The following is a 7012-nucleotide window of genomic DNA, read 5'->3' as shown; positions in this document are numbered from 1 at the left end:
CGACGTTCTTTATATCCACGTGTAGGTGGCGACGTACCCTACAACTTTCATTTAGACTCCGTCAACTAACTTTGAATTTATTTTTATAGAGTTATAATTTAACAGACCAGGACATGTAAGGTCCGTTAAATATTCATAACTTTGTCATCCAACGTCCATTTTCGTATGTCTTAGGAAAATCATAATTTCCTCATATGAAGTCAGATTTGGACGTTCTTTTTATGAATGCTCTGAGTTTAACGTATACTATGACTTTCCTTTAGATCGCTAAGGCTAAAAAGTATTTTATTGCAAACTCACTTTTAACGTCACACAGTGTCGTGCCGGTTTTGTCACAAAACTTCGACAGGTCATAACTTCTTCGTTATAGCTCAGATTTCAGCGTTCTTTATATGTATGGAACCCTTGTGAAATATACTATAACTTGGTTAAGATTATATACTATAAATAATATTCTATCAAAAAGTCATTTTTTGACGCTTATTGTCTCTAAATTTACTAGCCCGAATTTTCGGGCATTACAATTATCTCCCCCTTAGGATGACTACGTCCCTAAATCACCAACAAAATAGGGCTTGTATAACGACTCCATATGTTATCTTTTCATCCTAGGTAATAACCGTAACTCATATGTTCCTTTGAATGAGTATCTAACTATTCGACTTTTTGACTGCTGGCGATGCTCAATCTTGCATGTTTTCCTTATACTATGTTGGACTTTCAATTGTAACCTTCGAGTTACAATCTCAATTCTTATAGAAAAATCCTTCTTCTTCTTAACAGGCTTAAGATAATTAATTTCCTTCGATTAGCATAATAGACCGATGGGTCATGTTCTAATGACCTCTCATCGTATGATGCAACGCTTAGACTCTGGTCTTTTAGAGTCAAATTCCAGAACGGAATATACCTTCCTTCATGTTCTAATGTGATATGATCACATTCTAGCATGTAGCACTTCTAGCTACAAGCTTCTTACCTTAACAACGGTTGTGATGCTTGTATTGATCGATTCGAATATCTATTGCTTCAATCTTCTGGCTTAAGTCAGATGCTACATCGATCTTGGTTCTCTGAACCACATAACATACCCTCCGATGAAGGATTCCTAATCGGTGAATGGAATACCTGAACGATTTCCCCACTATGACTCGACTAAGTTCTCCCAGCACACAAGAATTAAAGGATTCCCAATCCTTCTTACCCTCCGATGATTGATTTGCTGACAACTAGCGCTCACCAAAGCTAGTGTTCCATCACTAACCATCCAAAAGACCGCACAACCCCTGAAGACCAGTTGAACACTTCCAGAATCCCAACAAAACTGACAACTCCCGATGCTTTAAAATTACACCACACTCCAATCTTGAAGTCCATAGAATAGATACCCCGACCTAGTCCTCATCAATAGACCACTTCCTTTGGCACACCCAAGAGCCAACCCCACGCAAACGCTAAAACCATCGAATCCCGACGATGCTGGAGAACCAACCTGTTGAATCCTGACCATAGACCTTCCACGCCATAACCCTGAACCGATCTCGACTACAAACCAGAATAACAACCAAGCACTGGGAACCTGCTATATGAGGGATGACCTCACACTACACCACTAATAATTCATAACATGAAAATGGCATATAACATTTCTTGAAGATATAACCCTAACATAAACATAGAAATAAACCAAGGATACACTTACCAAAAACCGATGAAAAATTCCCAAGCAATATAAATTTTGATAATAACCAAGAAGAAAGAAACAGATAACATACCCATATTATCGCCTGAAGAAACCCTGACTCCCTCTTCCTATCGAAGAACCTACAATGAAACTTGAGCAACCTCAACCACCAAGCAGGGGCAATTCGCCCGTATATGACCAGGCTGATGACAACGATGGCATAATTCTACCTCCAATGTGCATTCTTGGTGTAGGTGGCCCTTCCATCCGCACCTGCCGCACTTAGACCTACTGCACACAGCCTCATGGGTCCCTCTATTCTTCATGCAACCACCCTGGCCCCTCGGGGCTATAACACAAGCTACAACAACGTCTAACTGCTCAGATTTTTGAGCCTGACCATGAGTTTGCTTTCTCTTCCCCAACTGCCTATCCGAACCAATCTCCTGCTCCCGGGTTACCCCGACCAACCCATCATCTGCCTGCTAATCGGCTCAGTACCAGCACTTGAGCCGGAACCAAAACCTGAACCTCCTCGTTGAGTGCTCATCACCAAACTGAAATACAACATGATATGATCAGATCATACCCAAGAATCCTCCTCCCACAAGCTTCTTAGATTCTCCAAGACTCTCCCCAATTCGAGTATGGATCCTATGCTTTCAGTAGTACGGGCCCAATACTACCTTCCACACCTATCCATACTTTTCTCAAGAATCCTCTCGAATCCTCTAAGTCACCTTCATAAATACATACACCAGACACTCGTGACCCAGTGCAACACAACCCACCGAAGCAATCCCTAGGCTCTCCTAGGTTCCTGACCTCACCCTACCCTCAGCTGTTGAAAGACTCTCAGCAATGAATACCAACTACCTCATGAATATAGTCACATGCCACAGAGATCAGATAATCCTTCGATTAAAAGACTCAACCCTAGAACGGTTTGACTCAAACGAGAGCTGTGCAATAGGGTCAAATCCATCACTCTTAGATTATTTAACATCTGTCGCATATGACTTAACATATTAACTAGTAGTTGATCCACATTACTAAGAATCCCACAAAGCACATAGCAAGCAACATTCAGGCAACGGAAAAATCTAACCAGCATACACTAATCAAGCCATTCTATCCATTAATCTGAAAACCATAATAACATGCAATTCTAAAAGCTCAAGCATATAAGGCATCTCTCCTATCATATAATACTGAAGATTTTTAGCCCTAATCTAGCATGGAATTCACATAATCATATCATATAACATAGTAAACATGTATTGGTATTTTGGAAACCACTTACTTGAGCTCGGCCGATAGCACACATAACACCCCTTTCTTTGATTAGAAATTCCTTTTTAATTAAATATTCATTTAATAATAACTTTCACAAAACCCTCAGTTTGAGTTCAGGCACACCCGCGAGTATGCCCGAATCCCTCAAACCAAGGCTCTGATACCAACTTGTAACATCCCGAAAATCATATGGTAAGAATTTCATTTCATTTTTATTATAATAAAATCCCATATGTTAATTTTATCCACATATTTAAAAGCATTTCAAATTAAAACAATTATCAGAGTTCATTCCCAAAATCACATGCTACGGAAAACACGGGTGTATGCGTTGCGATCAAGTCGGACCCTTCCCTTTCGAACCGGAAGTACCTGAAACCATAAGTCACAAACTGTAAGCACAAAGCTTAGTGAGTTCCCCAAATACCACATACCAAACATATACTAAGCACATAACGGGCCCCGCCCACACTCGACTGAGATACGGGCCCCGCCCAAACTCGACTGAGATACGGGCCCCGCCCACAGAGATACGGGCCCTGCCCACACTCGCATAACGCCCCCGGTCCACACTCACATAACCATATAATCATACAAACATTCAACACATGTGAGAATCACAAAGATAATAGCATATTATACAATCTTCGGGCCCCGCCCACGTACAAATCATAAATGCATAACTTGTTACTAGCATACAAAATAACCATCGGGCCCCGCCCAACATACATACCAATACATACACATGCTAAAGTCATGCAGACAACTAGCACCCTAACATAATAAACTATGGACCAGCATTGGTGCCTTCGACTCACTAAACACAGTGAGGAGACTCACCTCGACAGATGAACCCACGAATAGATCTATGACTGGTGATCCACTAGAATCCCTGCGCTATTAAACAAATAACACCCAATTAACAATTAGGTTCCAAACCAAATCCAATACTCAACAAATAAATAGGGTAAAATGACCATTTTACCCCTCGCCCAGTAAGCCCAAGACTAAGACCCAAACTCACAACCATCAATGCCCTTAAACCAATGATCATCCAAAGCCCAATAATGGTCCAATTTTTCAAATTTGTCCCAACCCCTTACATGGGCCTTACCCTAAAGCTCATTAACCTTTCCTAATCCAAAACACATATTCTCAGCTGGTCCCACAAAACCCCAAGCAATACGAGCCCACACGAGAGCCCAAACCCGCAATGACACCACAAGGCCCAATAAGGCCCAAATCTAAAATGTCCAATAGTTAACCCTGGTTAACTGCAAAAGTCAAAGTCAAAGTCAAGGTCAATAGTCCATGTTAACCCAACACGCCGAGTGCACTAATAAACTCGTCGTGTTTCTTTAACAACTTCAGATCGGGGAAAAACCAAGCCAACACGCCGAGTTTGCCAACAAACTCGTCGTGTTCGCCTAAAGTCCAACAACTTAATACGTTAACCTATTTTCAACGAATCCAAGAGTTCCAAACACACAGATTTCGACCAAAATGAAATCTAAAAGGGTACAATTTCCGACTTTACCCCTAGGGACCACCGAAATGGGTCCAAAAATCAAACCCTAGGCTTAAAAGAGTGGGGGATTAATCATTAAGCTATTAATCTTCAAATACATAGCCCCAAAATGCAGATATGATCCCCCAAAGCTAGAAGACCATGTAAAGTTTCCAACTTTACGCTCATGCATGACTATGAGATGCTCAAATGCTCAAAAGGGGCTAAATGAAGGACTTAATGAATATATGAAGCCCTGAAACCCATAAAGTTGACACCTTTATGCCAAAAGAGTTCATGTAGACCTTAGATCTAAAAGAATAAGCAATTGGGACGTCATAATTCCCAACATCCACCCGACCATGGCTAAAAACATACAATCTAACCCAAGAAGAGATCTAAGCAACTAACAAGCAAGGTGAGAACTTGATACCTCAAAAACATGGCAAATAAGATGGTGGTTTTGGATCCAAGATCTCTTCTTCAAGCCAAGCAACTCCTAGTTTCTTTAGCTCCTTCAAAATGCACCAAAAATGAACACCCATGGTTCTCCACAAGCTTACACACTTTATAATGGAAGATGATACTCAATTTTAGGGTTTCTGGAAAGACGAGGCTGATAAGGAGGCCAGCCAAGGGACTTAAGGCTTTGAGCCCCATATTTGTTGAGGGTTTCTGAGGCTTTGAGCCCCATATTTGTTGAGGGTCAAAGGAACCCAATTAAGTGTTAGAAGGGTTGTAATCGGACAAAAAGAGTTACCCAATGTAATGAACGTGATTTGAGACTGGAGTTCATGGGACTCGACAAGTGCTAGAACAGACTCGGCGAGTCCAAGGAAATCTTCTTAAGGATGAAGATGAAGTCGACTAGTTTTTCATCAACTCGGCGAGTCGAGGACAAAACTTGTTCATCAGATGAAGGTGAACTCGACGAGTTGTTCATCAACTTGACGATTCAGATGAGTTTCATGCGATGTTCCTGTGAGGGAGGAACTCGTCGAGTTGACGGCCCAACTCGACGAGTCGGGTCATGGATGAGGACGAGTAAAGGGTGAGGGACTCGGCGAGTTGACGACCCAACTCGGCAAGTCGGGTCAACTTGAAGTTGACTTTGACTAGACTTGGACTGACCCTATTGAGGGTTGTACTTGCTGTGTGTTGACTTGAAGGTTGTCATTGAAGGGATCGAGGAGTCGAAGGGAGTTGACTTGCGCGCCGCGGATAATTCAAATACTACACGACATTGAGGTGAGTTACCTTCCAGTAGAGGTGCGTCTAAGGCCATAATGTCGGCCCACCAAAGAGGAGTACTTAGAAGATGATTAACTTTGTGATAATTATCTTGGTCCGGTTATGTGTTTTGGTCATGAGTTTTATCTGTATGATATGTTACGTGTAGAATAAGGATTAGTTTCCCTAACATCGGTCCTTAGGATCGAAGGGTAGGCCAGTATCCTGATATGCCTGACTGTATGCTTATATCTTGCTGTTGTATGCTAGTGGTAGGGGGTGGAATCGTCCCCAGTTACCGGTTGAAAGATACCGATGATAGTGACCGGTTGAAAGATACCGATGATGATTACCGCTTGAAAGATACTGATGATGATTACTGGTTGAAAGATACCGACGATGAATACCGGTTGAAAGATACCGATGATGATTACCGGTTGAAAGATACCGATGATGATTACCGCTTGAAAGATACTGATGATATTGTATGGTATGTGGTATGATGGGGGAACTCACTAAGCTTTGTGCTTACGGTTTCGGTTTTGGTTTCAGGTACCTCTTCGTCTAAGGGGAAGGAGCCGACAGCGTAGTATCGCATCACACGCACATATGATTTCCGCATGGAGTTTTCTGGGATTGTACTCTGACATGTTATTATTTTATGACTTGGGTTTTCCGACTTGATACATTGTTTTATGAGATGATGTGATTTCATAGTATTTTCTTATGAATGTTTTCATGGGTCAGTTAATTAAAAAGAAATTTTTGGACTTGAAAATTGGGGTGTTACAAGTTGGTATCAGAGCCTTGGTTTGAGGGATTCGGACACACCCTCGGGGGTGTCTGGACTCAAACTAAGGGACTAAAAGATTTTTAAAAGGAAATGGTTTTCTAAAATTTAAATGGGAGGATTTTAAGAAAGACAAAGTGTGTGATGTATGCAACTGGCCGGGCTCAAGTAAGTGTTCCCCAAGATACCCATACTTGCTATGTTATGTTATATGGTTTTGATTCGGAAAACTGCATGCTAGAATAGGACTAATGATCTAGGAGGATGCCTTGTGTGCCTGATATATGATTCTGAGAATTGCATGCTAGTTAGGGATAAGGGGTCTAGGGAGGATGCCTTATATGCCTGTTGTATGAGCCGTATGCTAGGACTGTTTAGTCAGCAGTAAGATGGCCTGAGTAGGTTATGCCTCATTTTTTTTGGTTACCCAATGCACAAATGCTGCTTGCTTTGTGCTATGGGGGTTCTAGCCATCTTCAACTAACTAAGGAACATATATGTAACA

This window comes from Lactuca sativa, chromosome 5 (genome assembly GCF_002870075.4).
Source record: "Lactuca sativa cultivar Salinas chromosome 5, Lsat_Salinas_v11, whole genome shotgun sequence".
In the NCBI taxonomy this organism is placed as follows: Eukaryota; Viridiplantae; Streptophyta; class Magnoliopsida; order Asterales; family Asteraceae; genus Lactuca; species Lactuca sativa.
Note: the sequence above shows the minus strand (reverse complement) of the source record.